The sequence below is a fragment of the Tachyglossus aculeatus genome, chromosome X3 (assembly GCF_015852505.1).
Source record: "Tachyglossus aculeatus isolate mTacAcu1 chromosome X3, mTacAcu1.pri, whole genome shotgun sequence".
NCBI classification, from domain to species: Eukaryota; Metazoa; Chordata; class Mammalia; order Monotremata; family Tachyglossidae; genus Tachyglossus; species Tachyglossus aculeatus.
The window spans coordinates 15,644,485-15,658,887 of NC_052099.1; the positions used below are offsets into that span (position 1 = coordinate 15,644,485).

General features: G+C 45.7%; 1 pseudogene; it reads left to right on the plus strand.

The window, feature by feature from the left end:
* Positions 1-8,482: 8,482 nt before the first annotated feature.
* Positions 8,483-11,526, plus strand: LOC119948776 (annotated as a pseudogene).
* The last annotated feature ends 2,877 nt before the right edge of the window (positions 11,527-14,403 follow it).

Genomic DNA, 14,403 nt, shown 5'->3' on the forward strand with positions numbered 1-14,403 from the left:
TATCATACCTGCCAATATTACTAGATGCTCGCAAGCTCTTAGTACAATGCTCTACGGAGAGTAAACACTCAATAAATAGTATGGATCGATTGATCGATTACACTATTGCTTTCCTTGCAGTCTCCAGCCTCTCCTGTTACAATAATGACAATTCTTATTATTCTTATTCTGTCATTATGCAACACGTTGGGAAATGCCTTGCTTTCCTTCCAATCTCAAGCCTCTCTTGTTACAATAATGACAACTCTTATTATTCTTATTCTGTCATTATGCAACACGTTGGGAAATGCCTTCAAGGTCTGGCCCATCTAATTCTTACTGCATTTTAAGTCCTTTCTTTAACTTATTTAACCATTTTAACCCCTTTCTCACCTTCCTTCTCTCTTTTTCCTTGCCCACTCTGATCCTCGGAGACTTCAACATCTACAACATCGCCTTCTATCACTCCTTCACTTCGCCAACCTCCTGCTCCACCCCACCTCGCTCACTCACAAACTTGGTCACACCCTTGATTTCATCATCTCTTACCGCTCCACTACCTCCACCCTCACAAACTCTGAAATCCCTCTCTCTGACCATAGCCTTCTCACCTGCCCCTCTCTCACATTCCTCCCTCTGTAAATCTATATTACTTCACCACAGAGACCTCTGCTCTCTCGACCCCATCCATCTCTGTCAGCGCATCACACGCCACTTTGCCTCCCTATTCTCTCTAACCACTCTTGATGACCAGATTACTGCTCTCAACTCCACCTTCTCCGCTCAACTCAACTCGCTCGTTCCTCTTTCCTTTCGTCACTCTCGCACCACTAACCCACAGCCTTGGATCACTGCCACTGTCTGCCTCCTTCGTTCTTTTGCTCGGGCTGCTGAGCGCTGCTGGCGAAAGTCTAAACACCAAGGCAAACTCGTTCACTTTATGTTTATATTTTCCCGCTGTAACTCTGCCCTCTTCTCTGCCAGGAAAACTATTTTTCTTCCCTTATTGACACCCATGCCCCTCACCCCCGTCAGCTGTTCCGGACATTTAACTCCTTCCTCAGGTTCCCTGTTCCTCCTGCTCCCCCATCCCTCACTTACAACGATCTGGACACCTACATCATTAGGAAAATTAACACCATCAGGTCTGAGCTTCCCAAAATCGCCCCTCCCCCTTCTCCATGCCTCCCACTTTCAACCCTCACCTCTACTTTCCCATCCTTCCCAGCAGTATCTTCAGAGGAGATCTCCCTCCTCTCAAGTGTCACCCCATCCACCTGTGCTTCGGACCCCATTCCCTCTCATCTTATAAAAACTCTCACTCCATCCCTCCTCCCCTCTTTAAATTCCATCTTCAACAGCTCACTCTCCAACGGCCTCTTCCCCTCTGCCTTCAAAGATGCCCACGTCTCCCCCATCCTAAAAAAATCCCTCTCTTGACCCCACTGCCCCTTCCAGTTATCATCCTATCTCCCTCCTACCCTTCCTTTCCAAGCTCCTAGAGCGATTTGTCTACACTCGCTGCCTCGAATTCCGTAACTCCAACTCTCTCCTAGACCTCTTCCAAACTGGCTTCCATCCCCTACACTCCACTGAAACTGCCCTCTCAAAGGTCACCAATGACCTCCTTCTTGCCATATGCAATGGCTCCTACTCTATCCTAATCCTCCTCGACCTCTTAGCTGCCTTTGACACTGTCCGCCATCCCCTACTCCTCAACACATCATCCAAACTTCGCTTCAAGGACTCCATCCTCTCCTCGTTCTCCTCTTATCTCTCTGACCGTAAATTCTCACTCTCCTTCGCGGGCTCTTCCTACCCTTCCCATCCCCTAACTGTAGGGGTTCCTCAAGGGTCAGTTCTTGGTCCCCTTCTGTTCTCAATCTATACTCACTCCCTTGGTAAACTCAATCGCTAACACGGCTTCAACTATCATATCTACGCTGATGACACCCAAATCTACATCTCCTCCCCTGTTCTCTCTCCCTCCCTCCAGGCTCGTACCTGCTCCAGCCCTCAGGAAACCTCTACCTGAATGTCTGCCCGCCACCTAAAACACAACATGTCCAGGACTGAGCTCCTTATCTTCCCTCCCAAACCATGTCCTCTCCCAGACTTTCCCGTCACTGTAGATGGCACTACCATCCTTCCCGTCTCACAAGCCCGCAATCTTGGTGTCATCCTTGACTCTGCTCTCTCATTCACCCCACACATCCAATCTGTCACCAAAACGTGCCGGTCTCACCTTCACAACATCGCCAAGATCCGCCCTTTCCTCTCCATCCAAACCGTTACCTTATTGGTACAATCTCTCATCCTATACCGACTGGAATACTGCATCAGCATCCTTTCTGATCTCCCAACCTCCTGTCTCTTCCGGCTTCAGTCTATACTTCACTCTGCTGCCCGGATTATCTTTCTACAGAAACGCTCTGGGCATGTCACCCCCCTCCTCAAAAATCTCCAGTGGTTGCCTATCAACCTTCGCATGAAGCAAAAGCCCCTCACTATTGGCTTCAATGCTCTCCCTCACCTTGCCTCCCCACCTCACCTCCCTCCTCTCTTTCTATAGCCCAGCCTGCACACTCCACTCCTCTGCTGCTAAGCTCCTCACAGTTCCTCCATCTCACCTGTCCCGCTGTCGACATGTGGCCCACATCCTACCTCTGGCCTGGAATGCCCTCCCTCCTCACATCGTCAAACTACTTCTCTTCCTCGCTTTGAAGCCCTACTGAGAGCTCACCTCCTCCAGGAGGCCTTCCCAGACTGAGCCCCCCTTTTCCTCTGCTCCACCTCTCCTCCCCATCGCCCCTACTCCCTCCTTTTGCTCTACCCCCTTCCTCTCCCCACAGCACTTGTGTACATTTGTACATATTTATTACTCTATTTTATTAATGATGTATATATATATATATATATACATCTATATATATGCAATTCTATTTATCTATTTTGATTATATTGATGCCTTTCTACTTGTTTTGTTTTGTTGTCTGTCTCCTGCGTCCAGACTATGAGCCCGTTGTTGAGTAGGGATTGTCTCTGTTGCGAATTGTACTTTCCAAGTGCTTAGTACAGTGCTTTACACACAGTAAGAGCTCAATAAATACGATTGAATGAATTAATGAAAGCCTCTACCTGTATGCGAAGATCCTACCTCCTTATTCCCCCTTTCTGGTAAATGGTAACCCTAAAGTGCAGATGCCAGAAGAGTCGGTAAGAAGCATTCTGGATGGGCCCCCCCATCTCACTTTTTCTGAAATGTGAGGTTCCACGCTGAAATGGAAGGCAGCATTCCCCAAAACAAGCTTGGCTGATGAGTGACCAAGCACATACCTTGGACAGCAATTAGCCTGGACTTGGATCTGGACAGAGGCAGACTCTTCTCGGGGATTGGAAACGTTTCCACTGAAGGGCTATAAATTCTCTCTGTTCCACTCTCCTGTGACTCCAGCCACTGAATAGCAATTAAAGCTAAGAGGAGATTAGAATTTAGCATTCTTCACGCAATCAATTTCTCCCGTATTCACCTGAAAGACTGAGTTTGTTCTTAGCACTATATGGTCTACAGGGGAGAGTTTAACCAAAATACTAAAGCAACTTAAAGTCTTGTTTGGAAGATAAAGATGGTCATGGATCAATTCCCCACTTTAATTACTAGTTCACTGTTTCCTGAAGAAAATAAACAGAATTCTCCCCAGGAGAACCAAGAGGTCACCATTGAGGCAATGGGTCTAAATTTCACATTCCCAATGAGTCAGATAGAAACATCTCGTAAATTCAGAGCATTGTGGATTCCTTATTATGAGTTTTTTTGAGACAAGGGTCTTAATTTTTAGTCTTGCATTTTAAGTACTCCTATTGTCTGGGCCCTGCCCAGAATCTACTAATCTTCTTTCGGTTCCTCATCTACACATCAGTTGCATTGATTGAGCGCTTACTGTGTGCAAAGCACTGTACTCAGCCCCTGGGAGAGTACATGTAACAGAGTTGGTAAACACAATCGCTGCCCACAGGGTTATAGTTCATCAATCAATAGCTTTTAGAGAGCATTTGCTCTGTGCAGTGCACAGTATGAAGCACTTGATGGAGTACAATCAAGTTAGCTAACAAGGTCCCTGACTTAAAGGAGTTTATAATCTAGTAGGTAAAACAGAAACAGTAGCGTTGTCTGTGGATCCCTTTTGGTACATGGCCTGGTTCAACAATTCCATTTATTGTTTTCACCCCAGCACCTTTTGCAGGACTCAGCACAAAGTAAGTGCTCAATAAATGCCCTTACTGATGGACCACAACTTGAGATATTGTTTTTGTTTGTTTGTTTGCTCGTTTTATTTGTATTTGTTAGGCACTTTCTATGTGCCAGGCACTGTACTAAATGTTGGGGTAAATAGAAGACAATCGCGTCAGACTCATTTTTCTAAAAAAAGTTTTCAGGCCATACTCCGCTCTACTCAAGAACCTGTAGTGCTTGCCCAAAATAGGAAACCTTACCTTGCTTCAGGAACCAGTTCCCCTTTCATAACACTGGTCCTATGGCAAAAATTGTTTCTGATGTGTTTCAAATTAAGGCACAGTTTTCATGGATTTTATAAATCCAAGGACTGCCTCTACTACTATTACTACTACTACTACTACTACTACTACTACTACTACTACTACTACTACTACTAATAATAATAATAATTATGACATTTGTTAAATGCTTACTATGTGCCAAGCACTGTTCTAAGTGCTGGGGTAGATACAAGGTAAGCAGGTGGTCCCTCGTGGGGCTCACAGTCTTAATCCCCATTTTACAGATGAGGCAACTGAGGCACAGACAAGTTAAGTGACTTGCCCAAAGTCACACAGCTGATAAGTGGTGGAGCCAAGATTAGAACTACTACTACTACTATTAGAACTACTACTACTATTACTACAATGATGACTATTATGACTATTATGACTACCAATACTACTATTACTGCTACTACTACTACCACTATTACTATACCCTCTCAGGGCCACACCTGGAGAGTTTCTATTACTCTACCAATCTCGACTACAAGAGTGAGAGTCAAGTAGAGGCCTGCCTATTCTATTTCTAGCTTGGGCAGAGGCTAGTGAGTGGCAGGCAATCTGCTACAAGTCAAAACTCACCTGTGTTGGGCAGCAGCAGCATAGGAGAGAGTAGAGGGCAGAGACTCGTTTACTGCGAGGAAGGAGGCAATGGTAAACCACTTCCATATTTTTACCAAGAAAACTCTATGGATACTCTACCAGAACGATTGCTGATGGAAGTGGGGCAGTCTGGGAGAGATGTGTCCATGGCATCACTATGGGCCGGACATGACACGATGGCATAAGACAACAACAACTACTACTATGGCCACCACTCTTACTACCTCTACTATGACTATTACTACAAGTATTATCATTAAAATGGCCACTCTACTACTACAACTACTACTATTCTTGTTATCACTATGGCCATGACTACTACCTCTATTATTACTGCTATCACTAAGGCCACTAATCATTCAATCAATCAATCTATGGTATTTATTGAGTGCTTACTATGTGCAGAGAACTGTAGTAAGCACATGGAAGAGTACAATATAACAGAGTTAGCAGACACATTTCCTGACCACAATGAGCTTTCAGTCCAGAGGTGAGGACAGATATTAATAGAAATAAATACTTTATAATGTATAACTTAAAATATGTACATAAATGCTGTGGGTTTGAGGATGGGATGAATATCAAATGCCCAAAGTAATAATGATGATGGCATCTGTTAATCACTTACTCTGTGTTAAACATTGTACTAAGAACTAGGATAGAAACAAGAAAATCAGGTCTCACATGGGGCTTACATTCTGTATACGAGGTAGAAGGGATACTGAATCCCAATTTTGCAGGTGAGGGAACTGAGACATAGAGAGGTAAAGTGAATTGCCCAAGCTTACCCAGAAGGTAAGTGGCAGAGTCAATTAATCAATCAATCAATCATATTTATTGAGGGCTTACTGTGTGCAGAGCATTGTACTAAGTGCTTGGAAAGTACAAGTTGGCAACATATAGAGACAGTCCCTACTCAACAGTGGGCTCACAGTCTAGAAGGGGAAGACAGAGAACCAAACCAAACATATTAACAAAATAAAATAAATAGAATAGATATGTACAAGTAAAATAAATAAATAAATAAATGGAGTAATAAATATGTACGAACGTATATACATATAAACAGGTGCTGTGGGGAAGGGAAGGAGGTAAGACGGGAGGATGGAGAGGGGAACGGGGGGGATGGAGAGGGGAACGAGGGGGAGAGGAAGGAAGGGGCTCAGTCTGGGAAGGCCTCCTGGAGGAGGTGAGCTATCAGTAGGGCCTTGAAGGGAGGAAGAGAGCTAACTTGGCGGATGGGCAGAGGGAGGGCATTCCAGGCCAGGGGGATGACGTGGGCCGGGGGTCGACGGCAGGACAGGCGAGAACGAGGCACGGTGAGGAGATTAGTGGCTAGAGGAGCGGAGGGTGCGGGCTGGGCTGTAGAAGGAGAGAAGGGAGGTGAGGTAGGAGGGGGCGAGGTGATGGAGAGCCTTGAAGCCGAGGGTGAGGAGTTTCTGCCTGACGCGCAGATTGATTGGTAGCCACTGGAGATTTTTGAGGAGGGGAGTAACATGCCCAGAGCGTTTCTGGACAAAGACAATCCGGGCAGCAGCATGAAGTATGGATTGAAGTGGGGAGAGACACGAGGATGGGAGATCAGAGAGACGGCTGATGCAGTAGTCCAGACGGGATAGGATGAGAGCTTGAACGAGCAGGGTAGCGGTTTGGATGGAGAGGAAAGGCCAGATCTTGGCGATGTTGTGGAGGTGAGACCGGCGGGTTTTGGTAACGGATTGGATGTGATTGGATTGGATTGGATTTATTATGTGCAAAGCACTGTTCTAAACTCTGGGGAGGTTACGAGGTGGTCAGGTTGTCCCACGGGGGCTCACAGTCTTAATCCCCATTTTACAGATGAGGTAACTGAGGCCCAGAGAAGTTAAGTGACTTGCCCATAGTCATACAGCTGACAATTGGCAGAGCTGGGATTTGAACCCATGACCTCTGACTCCAAAGCTGGTGCTCTTTCCCACTGAGCCACGCTGCTCAGGACACACATTAAAACAAGTAAACAGGTAGTAATATAAATAAATAGCAAGTGCTGTTGGGAGCAGAGAGGGGGGTAGAGCAAAGGAATGAGTTGGAACAATGAGGAGGGGAGGGAGAGCAGAGAAAAGGGGGGCTCAGTCTGGGAAGACCTGCTGGAGGAGGTGAACTTTAAGAAGAGCTTTGAAGGGGGGATGTATCATCGTTTGGTGAATTTAAGGAGGCAGAGCATTCCAGGCCAGAGGTAGGACGTGGGCCAGGGGTCGGCAGCAGGACAGGTGAGAATGAAGCCCAGTGAGAAGGTTAGTGGCACCGGAGGAGCAGATTGTGTGGCTGGGCTGGAGAAGGAGAGATGGGAGGTAAGGTAGGAGGGGGCAAGGTAATGGACAGCTTTGAAGCCAATAGTGAGGAGTTTTTGCTTGATGCCAACTCTATCATACTTTTCCATAAGGTTAGTATAGTGCTCTGCACAAAGTGCAGTCAAGAAGCACTCAATAATAGTAATAGTAATAATAATGGTATTTGTTAAGCTCTTACTGTGTGTCAAGCACTATTCTAAGGGTTGAGGTGGACAATTTCGCTGTTGCTCATAGAGTTCACAGTCTAAATCCCCATTTCACAGATGAGGGAACTGAGGCCCAGAGAATTGAAGTGGCTTGCTCAGTGTCACACAGCTGACAAGTGGTGAAGCCAAGATTAGAATCCAGGTCCTTCTGGCTCTCAGGCCTGGTCTCTTTCCTCTAGGCCAAGTCACTTCCCCTGGGGCTACAATGGGACAACATGTGCCAAAGAGTAAGAGAAGAGTCACAAAGACTAGGAATCCACATGGCCCAGAGTCATAGGTGATCAGTCGAGGGATTCTAGGGAATGAGGGAGATTTGTGGCCCCAAAATAAATTTCCAAGTATTCAGAATGGAGGCACAGAACCGTGTTCAATCTCAAAGAAGAGAAAGAGTGGAGGGGAAAGTTAATGTCCAAACCAAATTGTCAGTCAACTGTATTTACTAAGCACTTACTGTGTGCAGAGCACTGTACTAACTGCTTGGGAGAGTAAAATATAACAATATAACAGACACAGTACCTGCCTGCAATGAGCTTACAATGTAGAGATGAGTTTACAGTCTAGAGATTGTATAACATGATACACCAAATCCACAAACCCCTCTGATTTTTCCACAGTGCTTCATTACTGGGAAGGATTTCTTAACTAGATACTTGATTGGCTCCCATGCCCAACTGCTGCTGGGAAAGTTTGGTCTATTGCCTTCTGGGAAAGATATTCCCTGAGTGAATTTTTCACTATTTCCTTTCCCTATTTCCTTTCACTTCTTTAATTCTGCCTCCAGAGGAAACCTGATTCTTGACCACAATGGTGCTCAGGGCAAGCCAAACGTATCCTTCATCATCGTGGGTGTTTGGTGCACGGGCATCTTCAGGGAAAGATGATGTGAATTGAAAACCATGATTCTGATAGATGTTTCCTATAGGCTTCTCTGTGACCAATCAATCATTGCTCGCCTAGTTCATTCATTCATTAATTAAATCGCATTTATTGAGCACTTACTGTATGCAGAGCACTGTACTGAGTGCTTGGAAAGTACAATTCGGCAACAGATAGAGACGGTCCCTACCCCACAACAGGCTCGCCATCTAACAGGGGGAGACTGGCAACAAACCAAAACAAGTAGACAGGTGTCATTATCATCAATACCTCCTTTCTGATCTCCCAGCGTCCTGTCTCTCCCCACTTCAGTCTACACTTCACTCTGCTGCCCGGATTATCTTTGTACAGAAACGTTCTAGGCATATCACTCCCTCTCTCAACAATCCCCAGTGGTTGCCTGTCAACCTTCGAATCAAGCAAAATCTCCTCACTCTCGGTTATAAAGCTATCACCTTGCCTCCTCCTACCTCACCTCCTGTCTCTCCTTCTACAGCCCAGCCCACACACTCTGCTTCTCTGCTGCTAACCTCCTCATTGTGTCTCGTTCTCGCCTGTCCCACCATCGACCCCTGGCCCATGTCCTACTTCTGGCCTGGAATGCCCTCCACACATCCACCAAACTAGCTCTCTTCCTCCCTTCAAAGCCCTACTGGTAGCTCACCTCCTCCAGGATGCCTTCCCAGACTGAGCCCTCCTTTTTCCTCTCCTTGTCCTCCTCCCCTTTCCATCGGGCCCTTCCCTCCCTCTGCCCTACTCCTTTCCCCTCCCCACAACACTTGTGTACATTTGTAAATATTCATTGCTCTATTTATTTTATTTGTACACAAGGAAGCAGCATGGCTCAGTGGAAAGAGCACGGGCTTTGGAGTCAGAGGTCGTGGGTTCGAATTCCTGCTCTGCCACATGTCTGCTGTGTGACCTTGGGCAAGTCACTTAACATCTGAGCCTCAGTTACCTCATCTGTAAAATGGGGATTAAGACTGTGAGCCCCGCGTGGGACAACCTGTTCACCTTGTATCCCCCCAGCACTTAGAAGACTGCTTAATATCATTACTATATTTATTTTATTAATGATGTGTATATAGCTATAACTCTATTTATTCAGATGGTGTTGACACCTATCTACTTGTTTTGTTTTGTTGTCTGTCTCCCCCTTTGAGACTGTGAGCCCGTTGTTCATTCATACATTCAGTCGTATTTATGAAGCACTTCCTGTGTGCAGAGCACTATACTAAGCGCTTGGGAAGTACAAGTTGGCAACATATAGAGACGGTCCCTACCCAACAACAGGCTCACAGTCTCGAAGAGGGAGATAGACAACAAAACAAAATATATTAACAAAATAAAATAAATAGAATAGTAAATATGTACAAGTAAAATAAATAGAGTAATAAATCTGAACAAAAATATATACCGGTGCTGTAGGGAGGGGAAGGAGGTAGGGCGGGGGAGGGGGAGGGGGAGAGGAAGGAGGGAGCTCAGTCTGGAAAGTTTCTGAGGGATTAAAAAATACACCAGCTACAACAGCAATTTTTCAAAGGATAATTTGGGTACCACAAGGATACAATAGGGTAGGGACCGTTTCTATTGTACTTCCCAAGCGCTTAGTACAGTGCTCTGTACACCGTAAGCACTCAATAAATGCGACTGAATGAACAAATGAATGAATCTATCCCAACGCTTGGCCTAGTGGGTACAGCCCAGACCTGGGAGTCAAAAAGACCTGTTTTCTAATCCCAGCTCCACCACAAATCTGCTGTGTGACCTTGAGCAAGTCCATTCCCTCATCTGTAAATTGGGAATGAAGGCTGTGAGCTCCATGTGGAACATGGACTGTGTCTAACCTGATTAGCTTGTATCTACCCCAGTGCTTAACAAAACCATTTAAAAAAAGGTAAGTGCCTAGCAAACCCACAAATGTTATAATTTTGGATTCTCTGTGCTCTCAAGATTCAGCTTCCCAACAGGAAGCAAATGGACCCAATCTCATCTTCCCCTGGTACTAAATTTCCTTTTCCACGGACGTTTTTGTTGTTGGTTTGTTTCTTTTCAGATCTAACTTCCTGCTGGGATCTGGAGACATGGAGAAGGAGAATGGCACTATGGGGACAGACTTCGTTCTTCTTGGGCTGTTTAACCACAGCCGGGCTCACCATGTCCTCTTCGCCTTGGTTTTGATGACCTCCGTCACCACGTTGATGGGCATTGCGGGCATAATTCTGCTGATCTCCACCTCCACACCCCCATATACTTCCTGCTTGGTCAGTTTTCACGCATAGACTTGATGCTGCTCTTCACCATCATCCCCCAAATGTCTGGCGACTTCTAGTACGGCAGGAATTCCATCTCTCTCGATGGATGAGCCATCCAAATATTCATCTTCCTCACTCTGGAAGGGGGTGAGTGTTTCCTGTTAGCTGCCATGGCCTACGATCATTTCGTGGCCATTTGTCGCCTTTTACACTATCCTGTTCTCATGAGCCCCAGGCTCTGCCTCCTCCTGTTGGTGGTTTCCTGGTTGCTCGAGGTGACAGATGGGTTGGCGCAGGCGAGGGTCACCATGAGCTGCAGCTTCTTCCCTAGAAGTCAAGCATTTTTTCTGCAAGACCCCCGCTCTGATGCGCTTGGCCTGCGACGACACTATGGTCTTTGAGTCCGTGATGTATGTATGCTGTATCTTGATGCTTCTGATCCTCCTCGCCATCATCCTGGGCTCTTACAGCCTCATTCTGGGCGCAATACCCCGTATGAGGTAGGTAGAAGCCAAGGAGAAGGCATTCACCACCTGTTCCTCCCATCTTAGTGTCGTCGGCCTCTTCTACGTGGCCACCATTTATACCTACATGAGGCCCAGTTCGTATGACTCAACCGACTATGACAAGGTGGTTTCACCCTTCCACACTATTCTTACCCCCATGCTGAACCCCCTCATTTACATACTGAAGAACAGGGGGTCCTGGAGGCCTTAAAGAGGGACTTCATTGATTACAGGTTCAGGAATTAACACTGAGAGTTGAAAGAGAAGCAGCGTGGCCTAGCAGATAGGGTCTGGGCCTGGGAGTCGGAGAGATGTGTGTTCTAATCCCTACTCCCTAAACCTCTGCTATGTGGACCTGGGTCAAGTCACACTTAACTTCTCTGTATCTCAGTTACCTCAACTGCAAAGCAGAGATTAAGACTGTGAGCCCCATAAGGGACTGGGACTGTGTCCAACCTGATTGCCTTCTATCCACCCCAGCTTTTAGTACAGGGCTTGACGCATAGTAAGAGCTTAACAAATGCCACGTCTTATTATTGTTATTATTATTACTGGGGTCCTAGGGAGTTTCTTGCTTTGCTCCTTGAGAATCAGCATGGCCCAATAGAAAGATTATTATTATTCTTATTATCATTGATCTCAATTGATATTTCAGTGATAAAGAAACGGTTTCCTTTTTATAGCATGTGATGGAGTCTCTTTTTTAAAAAAAATTAGTACACAATACACCAGGCCCTCTACTAAGTGCTGCGGTTAATAATAATGATGGTGATGATAATAATAGTATTTCCTAAGCACTAATTATGTGCTACGTACTGTATTAAGCGCTGGGGTGGATAAAAGCAAATCAGGTAGGTTACAGCAGCTGTCTCATATTTATTCATTCATTCACTCAATTGAATTTATTGCATGCTTACTGCATGCAAAGCATTATACTAAGACTAAGCACTTGGGAAAGTAAAATACAACAAATAGACGCATTCCCTGCCCACCACGAGATTATATGGGGCTCACACTCTTAGCCCCTATTTTACACATGACGTAACTGGGGCACAGATAATTTAAGTGACTCGCCCATGGTCTCACAGCAGACAAGTGGGATAGTGGTTAAGCAGAGTGGAAGTGCACACGGAAATCTCTGTCTCTCTCTTGTTCCCCCCCTCCCTCTCTTGTTCCCCCCCCCCCCATTCTCTCTATGGATAACTCTGTTATATTGTACTTTCCCAAATGCTTAGTTCAGTGTTTTGCACACGTATGGGCTCAATAAATACCATTGAAGACGGTGATGACTGATGCTAGAGAAATCACTGTGGCACAACAGCACTTACACTCTTCTAAGCGTTGGTGCAGGTACAAGTTAATAAAGTCAGAAAAAGTCCCTGTCTCTCCTAGTCTAATTTTGGAGGGAGAACAGGCATTTAATCCTCATTTTGCCAATGAGATTACTGAGGCACAGAGAAGTTAAATGACTTGCCCAAGGTCACACAGCAAGCAATTGGCAAAGCTGGGATTATTAGGACCTGGGTCCTTCGACACCAGGCCCATGCTCTTTCCACTAGTCTGCTTCTCTCTAGGCCATGCTGCTTCTCTTAAAGAATGATTAATAATTTAGTACAGTGCTCTGCACACAGTAAGTGCTAAATAAATACGATTGAATGAATAATGAAGATAGGTAGAATAGTAACCACGTCCTTGAATTTCCTATTAATAAACAAGAAAATAACTTGTTACAGATGGTACAATGAAAGGAAATTGCTAAATCCAATTTCATTCATTTATTCATTCATTTATCTAATCATTTGATAATCTGAATCAGTGTAGGTCCTGGGAAGCTTAGAAAATCAGTTTTCTTCTGGGCTTTGGCTACAGTGTTCTGGGTTAAGTGGAAAGAGTAGACAGGAAGTCGACTGATCTGTACTTTCTTTAAACGTTTTTGATTCCTCCCTTAGGTAGAAGTTCATGAAAGCTGCATGGATAACTGGAATTAAACCTGGACCACTGATTTTGTTTTATTAGGACTCTTTTCTTCAACACTAACTGGCCTGTTCCTCTTCTCGCTCATCTTCTTCATCTTCCAAATAAGTCTTGTTCACCTCGACCCCCGCCTTCACAATCCCACGTACTTTTGGCTCAGCTAGGTCTCCCGCATGTTCCTGACTTACATCTCCACAGTCGTGCCCACAAAGGCGGCCAATTTCCTCTCTGACAGGACGTTCATGTTCTTTCTTTGTCTGTGGGGTCCAGAGCTTCTTCTTTCTGACCACCGCAGGGGCTGAAGGGCTTCTCCTGGTCTCCATCATGTACGACCTGTATGTGACTATCAGTAGCCCCCGACCTACCTAATTCCCATTAGACTGAGGAGGCGTGGGCTCATGGCTGTAGGATCTTGGCTCTAGGAGTCCATCAGTTCAATCGACGACACCGTGTACACACTCCACACCCCTTATTGAAGCTCCACTTCTGCAATGTCCTTTTCACATTGCCCCCGGTCTGCTCAGATATCTGGGTCTATGAGTAGACAGTGTTTATGAATATCACACCACCTTCTATGACTGTGTTTCCTCTAGGTTGTGGGCCGGGACTGCATCTGTTTATTGAGGTACTGTACTCTCTCATACGCTTAGCAGAGTGCTCTGCACAGAGTAAGCTCTCAATAAGCATGATTGACTGAATGACCCACCAGCTGCTGTATCTGCTCCGCCATCTACCTCATGCCCTTGCCCGAGAGGTGGATGAAGGCCTATGCCACCAGCTCTTCCCACCTGCCTGTGGTGATGTTCTACTACACCCCATTTATATACACCTACTGAGGTCCAGGGCCTTCTGCTTCCACTGGGGAGGATAAGAAGTTGGCTCTGTTCTAAGGCCACCCTCACCCCCATGCTAAACCCCATCATCTACAGCCTGAGTCAGTCAGTCAGTCAATCATATTGACTGAGTGCTTACTGTGGGCAGAGCACTGTACTAAGCGCTAGGGAGAATAGAATACAACAATAAGCAGACACATTATCTGCCCACAACGAACTTATGGTTTAGAGGAACAAGAAGGTGGCAGAAGCCATAAGGAGAGCCCTCAACAGAATAGAGC